This window comes from Monodon monoceros, unplaced genomic scaffold (genome assembly GCF_005190385.1).
Source record: "Monodon monoceros isolate NGI ecotype Baffin Bay Population unplaced genomic scaffold, NGI_Narwhal_1 Super_Scaffold_1, whole genome shotgun sequence".
In the NCBI taxonomy this organism is placed as follows: domain Eukaryota; kingdom Metazoa; phylum Chordata; class Mammalia; order Artiodactyla; family Monodontidae; genus Monodon; species Monodon monoceros.
The window spans coordinates 22,771,760-22,790,364 of NW_021703765.1; positions in this window are offsets into that span (position 1 = coordinate 22,771,760).

Here is an 18,605-nt window from a genome sequence, read left to right on the forward strand (position 1 = left end):
TGTGTGTGTGTGTGTGTGTGTGTGTGTGTGTGTGTGTGTGTGTGTGTCTCAGTGGTCTGCCCAACATGCTATCAGCAGGAACCCCGTCACCTTGGGAAGGCTCGATTCCAGCCAATCCACCATCCTCATGGCCTCTAAATACACTCTTTTAATTCCCATCCTGCTTCTTTGCTTGCACCTTTCCGGTTCCTGAAATATCCTGCTTCTTCCCCACTTGTTAAAATCCTGTCCATCATTCCAAATCCAGATGAAGTCTCACTTCCTCTCTGATTTACCATATACTAATCTGGGCTGTTACTTAACTTTTTATACATGTCCATCTCTCAACTAGGCTTTAAGTTTCTCAAGCCCAGGACACAAAGTAGTGCTTAGAACATAACTGTGAATTGGAGTTACCTGAGGTGCATTTGTTATGTCTACGAAACCGTGATGCCTACCTTCCCTAGACAGTCAGCCTCCTCCCCTTTCCATCACTGCCCCAATGCAACGTGTTCATTGCAACAGGGATCTTCACACAAGCCCCAACTGCTCAGACAAACCAATATCTCTGAACTTCAGTATCATTTGCTTAGATGCTGCCTCTCTTAGCATTTCAACACGAACAAGGCAGCCCTCATCTGACCATTTCTCTGTTCCCATTTGAGTTTACTGTTATTCATCTCTTCTCAAGCCTCCTTATTTTCTAAGTTTTCCCCTATCATTCCTCTATAATTTCTACCGTAAACCCTTTGCCTTTCCCTACAGGTGGACTGATTATGAAATACCAATTACCTAAGAAGTCTCGGATTAGGGCTATCTTCTTGCGTGGTGTACCAAGAGGCGTGGGCCCATCGGCCCTGGAGAGGGGCACATCCAGCATCTGGATGTGCCCACCTGGGCAGAGGAGTGAGTATGGCAGCTCTTGGTGTGATGCAGCATCTCAGGGCAAAGCACAGTCATTCTCCATTTGGGGGTGGTGACTCACAGCTGCTCTGAATCACAGGTGTGATTTGGAACCAGGGAGCTGGCATTCACCTTCAGAGGCGGAAAGGTCATGGGTTCAGCTGTGCTTAAATGACAGTCAGCGAGAAGAACACATGTAACTCTTCCAGGGGCAGCAAGGCTCCCACAATTCCATGGTGAACATCGTAATAAACACAGGAGTAGAAATCTCTACTCCAGGACTCCTAGCAATGGTGCTTCTTTTCTCCACTGATTTCTCACCAACTTTCCATCAGTCTCTTATTTGAGGCCAATTAATTATCCTCTCGTGCATCCAGCCTTTTAACATGTGGAGGCAAACCAGAGATTGGTGGTGTGTGCCAATTGTCCCTTTCTGGGATTCCTGGGGCTCTAGTGTACAAAGCGGCTTTGGAGAGTCTAAATTTAGACTCACTTCCTCTGCCTGCTCTGATCCTCCCAAACCTCAGGCTGGTGGCTTTCAGCAGGAACTAAGGCCTCCAGCATTGGAGGCCTTGTCTGGAGGACATTTCCCAGATACTGCTTTCTTCCCTCTCCTGAGCACCGCAAAACTTGCAGGAAGACCTTCCCTGGCAGGGCTGATGTTTACAGTTGAACAGGCTGTACACTGCACAATTCCAGGTAGTACCATTCGTATCAGTCAAGTCTGTCTGACTCGAAGTTCCGTGATCCTAATTGCTGCAGTCTATGTGAATGAAGTCCCTAGACAAGAGATTGGCAAGTTTTTCTCTATAAAGGGCTAGAGAATAAAAATCTTAGGCTTTGTAGGACAGTCTCTGTTACAATTATTCAACCCTGCCTTTGTATCACAAAAGCAGCCACAGACAATACCCAAATGAATGGCATGGCTCTGTTTCAATAAAACTTTATTTACAAAAATAGGTGGGGGGCTGGATTGGGCCAGGGGGTAAGTTGCTCTAGACCCCTGCTCTAGATCGTGTAGGAATGCCCTCTAGCTTGTTCCCAAGGAGGCACTGAAGTGTGTGGTAACCAGGCCCCTTTCCGGCTCTTTCTGCACCGTCTCCTCTCTCCTGGACTCAATCCCCTACCACCAGCCCCGGTTGCACCTCACAGTGGCTCCCACGCCTGCCCTCCCCGGGAGGAACGCTGGGCTTGGGATCCCACCCAGGCTTAGTTCAGCTCATCTGTAGGTCTTGTGCCCTCAGGACCCAGCTCTCTGCTTTCCACAAGCTACCTTCCAGCTCTGCGATTCTATGGTGCTGTTGACGGGCCTCGCTCCCAAACACCACGTGCATCTTAACAGAGCCTTTCTGGGGAACTGGTGAAGATGACACTATGAAGATGGGGTAACTACACACGTGGAGGGTTCACTCTGGGCCAAGGGACTGATTAGTTGGGTCTCACAAGAACCCCATGAGGTTGATATCATTCTCCCATGAAGCCCCCACAGGGAAATGACTTTCCCAAAGTCGCACAAGTAGCCAGTGATGAATCTGGGGTGTAAACGCGGGTCTGTCTGACTCCAAAGCCCACACTTCTCATCACTGTAGCCCATTAGCTGAGCCCAAGTAGGTGATTCCCACCAAGAACCATCTAGACCCAATGTGACTTCCCAGGACTAGTGAAGGACAAATTTGGGGTTTGCACACCGTGTGGTTCTTCTCAAACTAAAGCACAAGCCAGCCAGCTACCTTTTCAGCCTGTGTTTAGCTTCAGTGTGGAGATCACAGTTAATTAGCCCATTTGTTAAAAAGAAAAACTGAGAAATAAAACATTAAAATGAGATTAAGAGTTAAGGAAAACTAAACCAAACCAAAAAGAAAACACAACACACAAAAAAACCCCTACAACGGCAGCAACAAAAAACCTCCACCAAGTTCAAACAGCCATAACCCTGCTTTCCAACCAGTACTTGACCTCTTCTTTAACTGTAAACCTCAGATGCCAGAGGCCCTGGCTGCAGGGACTGGCCATCATAGAGGGTAGCTGAGCTGAGCATCCTCCCAGCTGGTCCTGTAGCTGCCACTGGTCACCTGCCCAGGAACCATTCCCACTTCCTCCAAAGGAACAGAAACCAAGTCTGGGTCAGCCATTGAGCAGCTGAGCCCAACTCAGGGTTGACTCATGGTTAGATGATGGGTCTAAACCAGGGCTTCTCAACCTCAGAATGATTGAAATTTTGTGCCAGGTCCTTCTCAGCTGCAGGGCTGTCCTGTGCACTGTAGGATGTTTAGCAGCATCCCTGGCCTCCACCCACCAGATGCACTAGTAGCACGCCCAGCTGTGACAACCAAAATGTCCCTAAACAGTGAAAACTATCACCAGTGGAGAAGGCACAAAATTACCCCTAGTTGAGAACCACTGGTCCAAAGCAGCAGTCTCCAGCAGTACTGGCAATTGCACAGAAGAGTTATTTGTTTCATGGAGCTATACGGTACAGGGTACGGTATCGCCAAAAGTTTAGCAACCCCAGCCTTGCTCCACTAAATGCCAACAGTGCCCCCTGGTTCCTGTGACAGCCTCACCCATAGCCAAAATCCTAGAGGGCAATGACATCTCCCACACGCATCCCTGCTGAGGGCCATGAATCTAAGTCAATCGTGCTAACCCAACTCCCCTTTGACAATGGGTGGTTTAGAGGTGATCATATCAGCCAGTTCTGGACAATAAGCCTTAAAGGCACTAGAGGGGCCTCACTGAAAAAGTTTTCTTCCCCTACTCCCTGTCCTTAGATGCACTTGTAGGAAGAAGTGGTGTTGGTGCCACAGCAGCCATCTTGAGACCATGTGGGGACAAGCTTGGAGACCAAGCCAGCGCACCAGAGTTGGCAGATGAGCATGGGGCCTTGTAGATATCACTGAGCCAAGCCTGGAAATGCCTGCCTCCAGCTTTCTTGCCAAGTGAGATGGTCAAGCTCTATTTTTGTTTAAGACATTTTTACTGTCTTTTTTCTTTTAACCTGAAGCTGTCACTGTCCACCTGATAGTAACCTGCTAGGTACATGGTTGGTCTAAGTGGGAAATAAAGAGATGTAGAACATATGGCTCCTGACCTCAAGGAGCTTATATTCCTATAGGGAGAGAAGGACCACATAACAATAACAGAAACAGTGCAAGAATATTTGGGGACCAACTTCATAGTTCCACTGCAAGTGCAGTAAGAGGCCCAGGAAGATCAGTCAGAGAAGCCTCCTGGAGGAGGGGGAAGGCAGCTTCCAAGACCGCCACCAATGGTCCCCGCCTCCTGGCTTCAGGCTCTGTGGAATCCCCTCCCCTAAGCCTGTGTGGACTTACTGACTCACTTCTAAGGAACAGAATATGGCGGAAATAATGGGATGTCACTTCTGAGATCAGGTTATGAGAAGACTGTGGCTTCCATCCCAGGTGATAGCTCTGGGGGAAGCCAGTGGCCATGTCATGAGGCAGCCCTGAGGGGAGACCCGGGTGAGTTCTTGCAACGGGATCTTCTGAGGCCCGCTGGCCACTAAATGAGTGAGCCAGGAAGCGGATCTTCCCCAAAGTGAGCTTGAGAGGACTCCAGCCCTCTCCGGTGGCCACGGCCCCACTGAAGGCTCACAAGAGACCTTACACCACAGGCACCCAGCTAAAAGCTGTGGCCGGATTCCTGACTCACAGAAACTGTGTGACAGCAAATGCTGTTTAAGCCAGTAAATACGGGGGTATTTATTATAGACAATAGGTAACTAACGGAGAGGAGGGATGCAGAGACCTCGGCTCTTGACATGTCCAAGATGGAAAAGATGCAAACTTGGCCTGAAATCTTGAGCCTTTGGGCATGGGGTCCTGGGTCTTACCTGGCTTAGAGCCCATCAGATTCCAGAGCCAGACAGAACCTTGGGAAGTCAGCAGGGTTGTTGCAGGGGGTGGCGGTGGGGGAATCTTACCTCCCTTTTTTCACTGACTTAACCCCGGGGGCGAGTTCTGTGTCTGGCACACAGTGAGGGTTCCAGAAATAAATAGCAGTTGACACAGGAATGGCTACGTTGTGCAGTAAGATTAGGATTATGACAAAGTATAACCCGAATGGAAAGACAAATTTAAAAAATGTGCCCCCTGAGGCGCAGATCAGAAAGTTTTTGAACCCCTCCATGGTGAGTGGGAGATAAAGCGGGGGGCTCAAGCAACGATGCCACACAAGCCCCAGAAGAGAGGTGACCAGGAGGCGTTTCCTCACCAAGGAGAGGACTGCTAGTCCCAAGGCAGTGATCACTGTGTTACCTCTGATTTTTAGCATCGGGGCCCCCAGGAATCAGGAGAAACACCTCTTCCTGGTCTTCCAGCTCTTGAAGTGAAGTACCACTCCCCCGACCCAGGAGGGAAACAGGCTGGAGGTGTTCATGGGCAGTAAGGTACCCGAGTCTGGAAGCCCCTTCTGTTTGTGGAAACCCACATGCACGGGCAGATGGTTCTTTCCAGTGTTATCACCCATGAGGCCAACTCAGGCTGCAGTGTCCCGAGCCTCTCTTGCCCCCAGGACCACTCCAACTGAGGTCCCGGGATCCCCTTCACACACCAGCCGGCAGGACAGTAACCAACCCAGGCCCAAAGCACTTCTTGGCCTAAAATATGCATGTCTCAAGCAGGGAGCCACTGACAGGCGCCCCAGTGAGCATCCGCCTCTGAGACATGCAAACTCCCTTAACGTCCCTTTGAGGCAGTGAGGCCACTGGCCCTGGTTTGTTTCCCTTATACGGTTTCCTCCAGAACATGCCGGTGGGGGTGCCACCGAGTAAGAAACAGGAGGGGAACCTGTTTTATCCTCATATCCCTGAGGGGGGATGGGAGGAGAGCTACAGAGGGCTGGAAAGAAAAAACGAGTGGCTAGAACATCAGATTCTGGGATTACTGCCTCCCCCAAAAGCAAACTCTGGGCGTATTCAGTTCAGTCTTTCCTCTGCCTTTTTCTCTTGAAAATTACGTAACCAGCCAGGGAGAACAAAGGCTTCCCAAGCCTCCCAACAATACTGAAATAGCACGGAGAGAAATTCCGGAGGCCTCATTTGGAGCTCTGATGCCCACATCAGCGCAGAGCTGGGGGCGGGCAGTCAGTCTGGGTCCCTGAGTGTGGGGTGTGGGTGCTGGTCGCCACGGGAACAGCACGGGGGCAGGGGCTGTACCTGCCTAGGCTTGAGGCTGGGAGTCCGACTTTCGGATCACCAGTGTGTGAGGGTGTGAGTGTGTGCCAGAATTTAAATCCTTCTGATTTGAGACAACTCCTACATTTGACCTTTGTAGACGCAAAGGGAAACTTCTCATTTTTCTTTCTTTTTTGTTTTTTTAAAGGAAGGAAACCTGGCATCACAGAAGATGTTGGCCTCTTTCAATATCTAAATCAGGACAGTTATGACTTAAGTGGCTAAATAAGGTGAGCCTCTTTGGGGCTTGCTTTGTCTGGACGGTATTCTAAAGGGTAGAGATCCCAGCCAGGGTCTAGGCTTCTCAAAAGCAGAGCCTGCATCTTTCATTTCTCCCACACATTGTTTTTTTTTTTTTTTTTTGCATTACGCGGGCCTCTCACTGTTGTGGCCTCTCCTGTTGCGGAGCACAGGCTCCGGATGCGCAGGCTCAGCGGCCATGGCTCACGGGCCCAGACGCTCCGCGGCATGTGGGATCTTCCCGGACCGGGGCACGAACCCGTGTCCCCTGCATCGGCAGGCGGACTCTCAACCACTGTGCCACCAGGGAAGCCCTCTCCCACACTTGCTTTAGCACCCACTGCAGAGTGCCCATGGGCCACTGTGTCTTCCTGAATTCCGAGATTACTCTCTGTGAGCCCAGGTTTCATGAGAAAGTCACTTCCAGGCACATGGTCCGCCTCAGCTGGCATTTATCGAGGACCTACTATGTGCTGGGCACGGTGACACACGGCCAGTGATGTTTGAACTTTCACAGCACACTGTGGGGAACTATTCCCTGACATGAATGAACACTGTGCCAGTGATCTGTGCATGGTAGGCACCTGTTTCCTCCTCTTCCTTCCGTTTTGAGAGAGTGCAAGTAACTTTCTGAAGATCACACACTAGAAAGGGGTTGAGCCCGCTTCCTGACCCAGGCTTGGTTGCAACGCCAGTGCATTCTGTCATCTCCCATGGGGACTTCTGTCATGGGGGGGTCCCACCCCCATCCCTCTCACATTTCAGTGCTTGCTTTTGTTTTTCTAGTTTCCCCAGTTCCTTGGAGAAGAAGAATTTGCTTTCCTCCTTTAAGTCATCTTGGAAATTGGCATCGCTTCTAAAGGTCTCAGCCTCTAACCTCATAGTTTCCTTGACTCTACTCACCAGCCATACAAAATGTCTTTCAGCCCATTGAAGATGTCATCTTCTTTCTTGCCTCTGGGCCTCCACACATGCTGTTCCCCCTCCTTTTCCTCTGGCTAATTCTTATTCATCCTTTGGGTACAAGTTTAAATGCCCCTTCATCCAGGAAGCTTTCCCTGATACTCCTTTCCCTCCCCAGACTAGCTTATCTGTCAGGTTGTGTCCTTCACCTCCCCCTCTCATATCACTTTCTCCCTTTTTGTTTCAGCTTTAATCGCTTGTCTTCAGTGCTTGACTGGAAGCTTGGTGAGGGCAGGGACCCCTTCATGTGCATCACTCTAGCCCCAGTGCCTAATTCCTAACCTACTCAATAATAAATAATACTTGGGCAGAACAAATGCATTCCGAGAAGCCCCATGCTCCAGAGGACCATTTATAAATTCAAATTAGTGAACCTCACTTCTTTCCTCCCCGTTAGAGATGCCAACCAGATGTGAGAATTTCACAAGTCTTTTCTGACTCAAATCCTCTGTGCAGTGCAGTCCCTTTAAATAAATTTCATAGAGTTCTTGACTTCTTTCACTGGTCTGCTTCTCACCCAGTTACCTGGCCCATTATCCAGCAAATATATCACACACTACTCCCTCCTATTCTCATGGAGGCTAATCATTTACAGGGGTTGCACTCAGAGGTACAAAGAAATCATTCATAGAGCAGAAAAAATGTCCCCTCTCCTGGTGATTGCATCTCCCTGTTCACAAGTGACAGAAGAAGTGGTATTTTGACAGCTCAGGTGACAGCAACAATGTCTGGCCCACACGGGACTGCCATAGCTGAGGAGGAAAGCCATAGGCTGGGAGCCAGGAGGCCTGGGTTCGAGTCCTACCACTGCCTGGGAGCTCTCTAGCAAGGAGTTTCTAATCTGTGAAGTGGGAATAACCATACTTCCCCACTTACTCGTGGGAATCAGAACAGGGTGGTGATCTGAATATACTTCCAAAAGTATTTCGCACAAATTGGAGGTAAGTCACGACCACAAACCAATTATACTAAAATTAAACCACTTCCACAGTGATGTTAGCTGGGCTCTAGGGGGTCGGAACTGTTACCCTTCCTCATCCCTTCACAGTCCTCCAAGAGTGAGTGGCCTCTGCATGGGAAGAAGTGAGTATTGGTTCACTAGCCATTGCACAATCGTTTTGAGTCTTTTTTTTTTTTGGCGGGGGGCAGGATGAGGGGAACTTTAGGCTAAATTATCCCTGTATTCTCTTATGACCTAGAACACACTGAGACACCCAGCCCAGGATGGAGCGTCTAGGAATGAATCTACAATGAATCACTGCAATGGACCGGATGTTTGTATCTGTGCCCCACACACAATTCATATGTTGAAATCCTAACCCCCAATGTGACGGTATTAGGAAGTGGGGCATTTGGGAGGTGATTAGATCATGAGGATAGAGCCCTCATGAATGGGAGTCCTGATAAAAGGGACCCCAGAGAGCTCTTTCACCCCGTTTGTACCATGTGAGGATACAATGTAGATACAATCAGCCATCTACAATCCTGAAAAGGGCTCTCACCAGAAGCCGACCATGCTGGCCCCCGATCCTGGACTTCCCAACCTCCAGACCATAAGAAATAAATTTCTGTTATTTATAAGCCACTCCGTCTATGGTTTTGTTGTAGCAGCCTGAACAGACTAAGATACTCACCAAGGGGCTGACCAAGTCCATCATGGTGAGGCCATTTGCTCTCACTTATTAACCTCCATGTATCCATCGCCCTCTCCTCGCTCTCCTTGTGAGCGCCTCCTTCACTGAAAGCTTATTAGACCCCAAGAGTCAGAACCCCATGCCACAGAGATAACACTGTAGGAACCTGGCCCATTGGAGGGCAAATGTGCTGACGGGGTACTTGTTTTTCATTTTCCTCCTCGCTCTAGCAGGAGAGATACTGGGGAGTGTCACTGGCCTCTTCGGAACAATGAACTCCCACAAGCCTGTGAGGGATTCCACATGCAAATAAGCCTCTTACGTTCGATGGTCAGTGACATCAAACCCCACCGGACATAGAAGGGGGAGGGAAGGAAGTGATCAGCCTTCCGATGGATGATGAACTCCCTGGAGAAGAAGACAGATGGCTCCAGTGCCTGGGAGGGGAGTGGAGGAAGGTTGGGAAAGAAAGCAGTGGAAGCAAGAGAGTAAGAATGAGGAGAGAGAAGGAAGCGTAACAGGAAGAAAGAGGGATCCTGCCCCCACTCCCAGAGGCCACTCCTGCCTCCTTATTGAGTCGCTGGGCTGTTGTTAGCACTTGGCACACACAGACCGTCCTCACAGCCCGGGAGCCTTAGACACACATATCAATAAAGTCCTCATTGCAGAAAATGCTGGAACCTTGACAAAAGCAGCAGTATGACCAACACGATACAGCGCATTAGCTTGACAAACATAATGGTGCCAGCAGCCACCAACTCCACAGCTCTCCCAGATACGGGGGGTCCTGGGCAGGAACTGGATTTTACCAGCTCAGTGTCATTAGCTGGAAACCTGGATCAGGCTGGCACCGAGGCCAACACAGTGTAAGCATTTGGGTGGGACAGTGACGCAGTGAAGCATTCCTTCACCTCTCCCATTCTCTGCAGACTCCAGATAAACGAACCTTGGGATTTAATGAGTTCTGAAAAACCAGCACAAACCAGGCTCTGTGTCCTTGTTATGCTGGAGTTCTCAGGTGCCAGGGACAAGAGAAAAGCCGATGGGTATGGGCAGGGGGCTGCCTGGGGAAGGGCTCAGCCACTCCCAGGCTTAAAGGTAGATCCAGCTTCCAAGCCACCCTTTGGGAGGAAGGCTACTGGGTAGACATTGCCCTCAATATCTACCAAGGCTATAGGGCCAGGGCAAATTAGGGCTCAAAGGAGTAGGTAAGGCAGTTGACTAGGTGGGCATTGTGGACAGAGCTGCCTTCCAGAACATGAGTGAGGAGGTAAGGCCAGATAGTAAGAAGGGGTGGCGGGAAGGAGCTGCCCCCTCCAGCACTGGTCACCTCTCACTCAGAGTAAGCAGAGAGAGATGACCATCGTCCCCTCGTATCCATGGGGATTGGTTCCAGGAACCCCTGTGGATACCAAAATCTGAGGATGCTCAAGTCTCTTATATAAACTGGCATGGTATTTGCATATAACCTACGCACATCCTCCTGCATACTTCGAATCATCTCTAGATGACGTATAATCCCTAATACAATAAAAATGCTATGTTACTAGTTGCTGGAGTGCAGCAAATTCAAGTTTTGCTTTTTGGAACTTTCTGGAAATTGTTTTCAAATGTTTTTGACCCACAGTTGGTTGAATCCACAGATGTGGAACCCATGGATGCAAAGGACTGACTCCCCTGCTCACCGGGGGTGGTGGGAGGAAGCGCTACCCACCCATCGGTAAGAACCTCCTAGGTGGGAAGAAGGTTGCTTTATATTATGTAAGGCTTTATATTATGACAAAAATGACAAAAATCAATGACAAAAATCACTTTCTTTTTTCAAGCAACAATGTAACTTGTTTTTAATTTAGAATCTGTTTCAACTGCCCAAACTGCGAATTAGGATCCCAAGTGCGGGCAGATAGAGTCTCGGGATATAGTGCCTGTGCTCATGAGGCCAGGCTTCAGGAAGCCTGGAGAGAAGTGCAGTGTGGGTCTCATCAGGATGGAGCCGAGGGTTCCTGCAAGAGTCCTGACCAACCGGAACTGAGGTAGAGGGTTCGGGACCCAAAGTCCACCCGCATCCCTTGGTTCAGTTTTATAAGGCGAGTTTTTCTTTGAAATAAAGCAAAAAGCAAACCAGACGCTGACTTTGATAGTCATCTTTTTGACCTGTGGAGCGATCTGTTCCGTCTTTCTTTGACACAACTGCAGAAAGGGACGGAGTGCCAGCTTCCACCCCACGCTCACCAGGCTCCAAGGAGCAAAGATTGGCTCTGATTTCTTCTGAAGTGCCAGAAAAGATGACTGGGACTAAGGCCTGGAAAAAAATCTTAGATACCTGTGCCTGTGCTCAGGGTGTTCTCTGAGCCTGGACTTGCCCTTTCTGTTCCCACTCCCTGCCAAGGTCGCCTGTGGGATCACCTCCCAGGGGAAGCTGGTGAGGGCTGTGACCAGACTGAACAGAGTTGAGGTGGTGATGTGGGAGGAGATAGGACCCTGTCTTGGTAATACTGCCATCTGTTCCCTTTGCTTCAGCCAGGCTGCCTTACTTTAGGTCCTGGATATGCTGACACGCTCACAGTCTGCATCCCACCACCTCTAGCTTTTGTCCCCACTGTAGCGGCGGGGTGCGAGACAATTCACATTTGCTTTCTTGCAGCTGAGAGCACTGTAGCCTCTGTGGCTTCCCTCCGTGAACAGGTTTAGAATGAGTGAATGAATGAATGAATGAAGTCCCAACAGCCCCCAAATGGTCTCTCTACCACCTTCCTGCAACCTCTCCAATCCATCCTCCTTTCTGCTTCCAATTATCTCGGAAACACAACTGATCATTTCATTCTCTTGTTTTCAAAAGGTTTTCAATAGCTCCCCACTGCCCAGAGATTAAAGCCCAAGCTTCTCACACAGCCCCTGCGTCAGACCTGATCTGTCTTCCCGCCTCACGTCCAAGCACTCCCTAAACTGCACCCCACGCTGCAGCCACACAGACTGGGGCGATTGTTCCTGACTTGCCACCTTCCCAGAACATGCAGCCTGTATGTTGGTGATACTGTCCTCTTTGCGTCCCTGAAGCAGTGCTACCCTAATGTCACCCTGCCGTCCTCAGAGTAAACTCTCTCTTCTCCAGGATCATGAAGCACAACGCCTACACCTAAGGCAGTAATCTCATGGGGTTGTACCTCTCTGTAGTCCTTCTTCCCACTACTGGGAATCCTGAGAGGAAAAGCACGGTGGCTGGTTCATCCTTATATCCCCAGCCTTGTACAATTCCTGGCATACAGTAGGTACTCAATAAAAAGTTGATGAACAAATAAAGAGATGGGTGGGAATGGAGCCAGGGACTTGAGAGTGGAAGTGTTTGGAAGAGGTGCTTGGGGGAAGTGCGCATAGAGGCACATCCCCTGGAGGGGTGATGTGCTGGTGGAAGTGTGGTCGGTTCTCTGGGACAAGAGCGGGATGGTCACAGGAACAAGGGAGCAGTTGAATGGTGAGCACTGAAGACTGGGCCGGGCTTACAGACCGCACTGGGGCAGCACCCGCCAAGGTGTGGGTGACAGTGAGGTCAGATAGAAGCTGAGCGGAGGTGTGGAAACAGATAGTTGACTTAGTGGGAGTGTTGCAGAGAGTCCGGCGGAACCAAAAGGAACTGGGATCAGAGAAGGGATTTTGCTGGTAGGTTCCTGGTAACTGCTCGCTTTCAGGTATCACACCGAAGGCGGGGCATCACCAGCTTGGTAGGAACAGACCAGCTTAAGCAAAAATAAACCCAGAGAGCAACTGCATGCCATTCCCTTAGGTGTTCTTTGTTGTTTTTTTTTTCTCCTCCCAGCTTTCAGATCATCACACTGACAAACTCGGGATGCTAAATTCAGGTTGTTTACCAAGGCTACCTCCTCAGGCCCATCTGTCTAGTTCCCTTCATTCATCAACAGCCACGCTGAAAGAACACATAGCTGAGTCTTCCCATGAACTGTCTTGCCCGATTTTTCTGGAAGCTTCAGCTGCCATAGACAGTGTGCCATATGGCAGTGTGCCATAGTTCTTTTATTGTGTGGTAGTTCCACAGATAGCAATAAAATTAAGGTGAAAACAAATTTGCAAAGCAACTTTCCACTCTCCAAAGCATTTGCATGTATTTTTAATATTTAATACTTTCATGTAATATTTACTGAGCATCACTTTGTACCAGGCAGTGGGGAGGACCCAGGGCAAATCAAGCAGACACGATCCCTGGTCCCAAGGAGCTTACAGTCTGGGGGTGGAGAGGCAGATGTGACACAAATATTGGCACAAATAGCGTGTACATATGATTACAACTGTGATAAACGTATCATGGGAAAGTTCAGGATGCTATGAGCAGGGGTGACAAGGAGACAATTACTTTGGTGAAAAATGGCAGATTCCCTGAAGAAGTGACGTTTAAACAGAGACTTGAGGAGTGAGTAGAGGCTCCCCGGTAGGTGTGGAGAGATGGGAGCTCTGGGCTGGACACCCTGGGGAGAGTGGCCCTCGCAGGTGCTCTGACAGTCCTGGCACAAGCCCATGGCCCTCGGGTCCACCTTGGCTATGCTCGGGCAGTCCGAGCGGGATGGGGTGGGGCTTGCTGAGGCAGCCCCCTACTGACTGACCATCTGCAGGTGTGCCCCCAGGTGCAGAGGATGAACAACATCACCTGACTCTCAAAAAACAGCCAAGAGTGAACGACCCTTGTAATGTCCCGTTTATTTTTATGAAGAGCCTCGTATAATTTTTCGGAAACTGCCTGGAGGAGGCAGTGTCTCCCATGGGGAAGGTGACCGCCAGGTGCAGTGGAGGGCCTCTGGCTTATGAAAGAACTCTGGGTTCAAGTCTGACCTCTGCCACTCATAGATTACATGACCTTGAGCCTCAGTTTCCACATCTGTTAACTAGAATATTAATACCTTCCATATTTATCTCACAGGGTTTTTGTTAAAAGCAATAGCCATGAAGGCAGTGTGTAAAGTAAATATCACATAAAAGACTGCTGAAATAATAATCACGTAGCTATTTACCTTCCCACACTAAATAATAACTGGTAACAATGTACTCCATCTCGTTTAACTTCACAATGATATTCCCAGGAACATACTGGGATACTGCAATACTGATGTATTGCTTCCATCTTACAAACAGGAAAACTGAGGCACAGAATGGTGAAGAACTTGCTCAGGCATACCCAGCTGGGAAGTGGCAGAGCAGGGCTTCAAACCCCAGCAGTCCGCCTCCAGACCCCACGCCCTTACCATTAGGCTATGCTAACTGAGTAAATTAAATGCCCCAGGGCACTGACTGCTAAGAGCTGTCCCAGTAATCAGAGGACGGAGCTCGTGTGCAAAGTGACACCACTAAATTGCCATTAGCTTGCTATGTGCCCCTTGACAAGGGACTGTCTTTCTCTTGCTTCCCTTTCCTTTTGTGACCAGGGACAGCAGTCAGATTAATGGGCTCATTGTGGGAAACCCCAAGAAGGTAACTAGCTCCCGTCGCTAGTATCAGATGGCTATATATAGTGTTTAACAATCACACAGCAACAAGATCCTAAACAGATGCTCACAAGCCCATCCTTCCTGCAACCGCAACGCAGCAAACTAGTTAGCCTCTGCCAACTTCGAGAGCTTGTGGTGCTCTGCCCAATTCTAGGGCCATTTTGGATGGCGCGTCGGCATTCATCCCTTGTCTTTAATCCCATAGCTTTAAATGTGCAGCAGAAAGATCCCTCACCTCCCATCACCGCTCTCTCCACTCTTTCCCAGCCACCCCATTCCCTCCACAAGTACCTTTCTTTCCTGCTGCCCCATCTTCCCTCTTTAGATGGTTCTCCCCTGCGAAGCCTCATCCCATCCCATATTCTCCACTGCAACTCTGAACAAGATCCCCTCAGAACAGCTACTTGGGAGTTTAGAGAAGGGGATGGGGGTGGTGGTGGTAGGAGTGGGTGGGAGGATGAGGGAACAGCCAATCATAGGTAAATGGTCAGGAAACATCTGTCCGATGGTTCCAAAGTCAATTTCTAATCCTTTTCTTTCTCTGCAGTGTCCTGTCTACCGCCTTTTCAAACACTCATACCCCTCCCCATTAGCACCCACAGAAGGGTTTGAGTCCAGCCGTCTATACTTCTCTGAGACTAAGATACCAGGTTCCCTCTCCCAGGGGATCTAGATTTTAAGCTTTATCTCTAACCATGGAATGAAAACCCATGTCCTAGTTAGGAAAGGTTAGGCATCGCCTTGGCTATTTAGGGGAATGGTAGATTGACATCAGCGAGTTCATTTCCTGGGCTGCCGAGAAAAAGGAGGAGAGAGGGTCAAGGAGCCCCTCTGAGCAGAGGGGTGGAAGATAGTGTAGTAGTGCCCCACCCCCCCCCAAAGCACAGCTGCCCGTTCTCCCTGTTCAAACAACTCCTGAGTCTTTTGCTTGCATGACTGAACAGGTTTGGGGCCCTCCAGATACCAATGACAGGTGTGATGTTGTTCCCAGCCATCAAGCCGATCCTAGCCACTGAGTGGTTCCAATCTGGTGATTACCTTCCCTTCTCCCACCCCCATCAATCCCCCTGCCAGACCTGCTGACATCAGCTCTCCCCTTCTCCCTCAACTCCCAGGTGTTATTTACAGAGGGAGGCTGTTACCAAGGCAACCGAATGTGGCCATTATTTTACACTATCATATTCTGTTCTTCCAGTGCCTCTTCCCCCCCACCCAAATGAAAAGTTATCTAAGCAAGGTCTCCTCTCCAAAGCAGAAACCCCAAATCTTCTTGCACTCAAGTTCTGCTGGGAGGCAGCAGCAGAGAGAGGGGGAGCCAACTCAGATGCTGTATGAGATGTGGACCAAGCAGGCATTCATCTCCTTTTCCACTTAGATGGCATTAAAATGCTAGGAAGGGGGTCTTTAAATCAATATAAACCCATAAAAGTGAAGAGAACAGAAGGGGAAAAACCAGAAGACAAGGGATTTTAACACATTCCTGAAAAGTTGAGAATTTGGAAGTCTCAGCTCAGAATGCACACTGGGGGTGGGGCAGGAGCAGGGTCAGCTGAGGAGGATGCTCTCCAGCTCCACTGACACCTGGAGGGGCCCCAGGTTGAGGTCAAAAGGCAGGTGGGAAGTAATTCCCGAAACTGTGGAATTCCGTGAAGGTTTGCCTGTGAAACCACTGGACGCCCTCCCCCGACCACCACAACTGCTGTGTGTAGAAAAGCAAGTAGTTCCCACCTCCCTCCCCTTCCCACCCTCTTCTTAAACCCCAAGTTCTGAGGGGCCATTGTCGTTGTTTGCAATGCAGAATCAGGGATGGGATGAGAGTTACTGAGGGTGGGGGAACATTTTTTTTCACATTTTTTTCATAATACAAATGAATCTGACATTTACTGGTTTTCAACTTTCAGAATCAATCTACAGGTGAATAGGCCACAAAATGTAAATGTCATCACCTTTGACATGTAAAAAAAGATCCAGTAGAAAAAAAAGTTTGGAAGGTGGAAGGGAAGAAGGAGGGAAGGAAAAGGAATATATTCTCATACCAAGTTGAGAGCTACTGCTGAAATCTGATGGAAAGAGAAAGGAAGTTAAAGATAGTGACTATAATATAAGGACTTGAAGTTAAAGGATAAATATAAGTTCTTTAAAAAGTGATAATTACGATCAAAATCAAGTAAAGACGCTGACCACAATGCTTATTTTCTAGTGATGGAGGAATTAAGGATTCATCAAAAAATAAATACATAACATACTATCAGATTATTTCATGGGCGGAAAAGGAGATTTTCACTCCCTATTTAAATTACTCCTTTCTCTGCCTTGTTCTTTTTTCTTAAACAACAACAAAAGTGAGCAAAAACAAACACATAAACAAAACAAAGCAGGTAAAATATATTATTTAAAGATATGAAACTAAACAACAAAACAACTAAAGAAAGAAATGCTTGAAAGTTTGGGGTCAGTGATGGGAAAGATGATGGTAGCTTTCCATTATGAGTCCCTTTTGAACCTTAAAAAAAAAAACAACCATGGCTTGCATTGATTAAAGTGAGAAAGACCAGGAAGTCATCCACTTACTGTCAACTTCATGGTCACAAGGACAACGTGGGAAGACGGAAAGCTGTTTTGGTTCCATGAGACAAGATGTTGGGAAGGACCCAGTTCAAGTCTTGCTTTTGGAAAGAAGAGAGGGCTGTGAGAGCTGCCTGGAGAACCAGCCTTTGAGAGCTTGTGCCCCTTGTTAGTGACTGGGCTTTTCCTTCACTGCCTATCCCATCCTCCTCCTCACCTTCATCAGGTCCCTTGACATTTTAACCGATTGATTCTCAAGCTCAGCAGCATATTAGAAACACTTGGGAGACTTTTTAAAATCCTGATGCTTCAAGAGAATGAGAAGATAAGCCACAGACTGGGAAACAGTATTTGCAAAAGACATATCTGATAAAGGACTGTTATCTAAAATATTCAAAGAAATCTTAAAACTCAACAATAAGAAAACAAACAACCCCATTAAAAAATGGGCCAAAGACCTTAATGGACAACTCACCAAAGAAGATATACAGATGGCAAATAAGGATATGAAGAGATGTTCCACATCATATGTCATCTTGGAAATGCAAGTTAAAACAGCCACTATACACCAATACAAATGGCCAAAATCTGGAACACTGACAACACCAAATGCTCTCGAGGATATGGAGCAACAGGAACTCTCATACATTGCAGGTGGGAATGCAAAATGGTACAACCACTTTGGAAGAGTTTGGTAGTTTCTAAAAAACTAAACATAATCTTACCATATGATCCAGCAATTATGCTTCTTGGTATTCATCCAAAGAAGTTGAAAACTTATATCCACACAAAAACCTGCACACAGATGTTTATTGCAGCTTATTCATGGCTGCCAAAACTTGGAAGCAACCAAGAGTCCTTCAGTAGGTGAATGAATAAACTGTGGTAGGTCCACACAATGCAATATTATTCAGCGTTAAAAAGAAATGAGGTATCAAGTCAAGAAAACACATGGAGGAACCTTAAATGCATATTACTAAGTAAAAGAAGCCAATTTGAAAAGGCTACATACTGTATGATTCCAACTATATGACATTCTGTAAAAAGCAAAATTGTGCAGACAGTAAAAAGACCAGTGGTTGCCTGGCGTTGGGGAAATGGGGGCAGAATGAATAGGCAGAGCACAGATAATTTTTAGGGCAGTGGATATACTCTGTATGATACCATAATGATGGATACATGTCATTATATATTTGTCCAAACCTACAGAATGTACAATGTCAAGAATAAATTATGATAATATGACAGCATTTGGAGGTGGGTCTTTGGGGGGTAATTAGGTCAGGAAGGTGAAGCCCTTATGATGGGATTAGTGTCCTTATAAAAAGGGACATGAGAGAGTTTACTTCCTCTCTGCTCTCCACCATGTGAGGATACACTGAGAAGACAGCCATCTACAAGCCAGGAAGCAGTCCCTCACCAGACACTGCTGGCACCTTGATCTTGGACTTCCCAGCCTCCAGAACTGTGAGGAAGAAACATTTGCTGTTTAAAAATAAGTAAGCTTTAATGAAAACACTTGACTTTGGGTGACTATGATGTGTCAGTGTAGATGCACTGATTGCAACAAATGTACCACTCTGGTGGAGGATGCTGGTAATGAGGGAGGCTGTGAATATATGGAGGCAGGGGTAT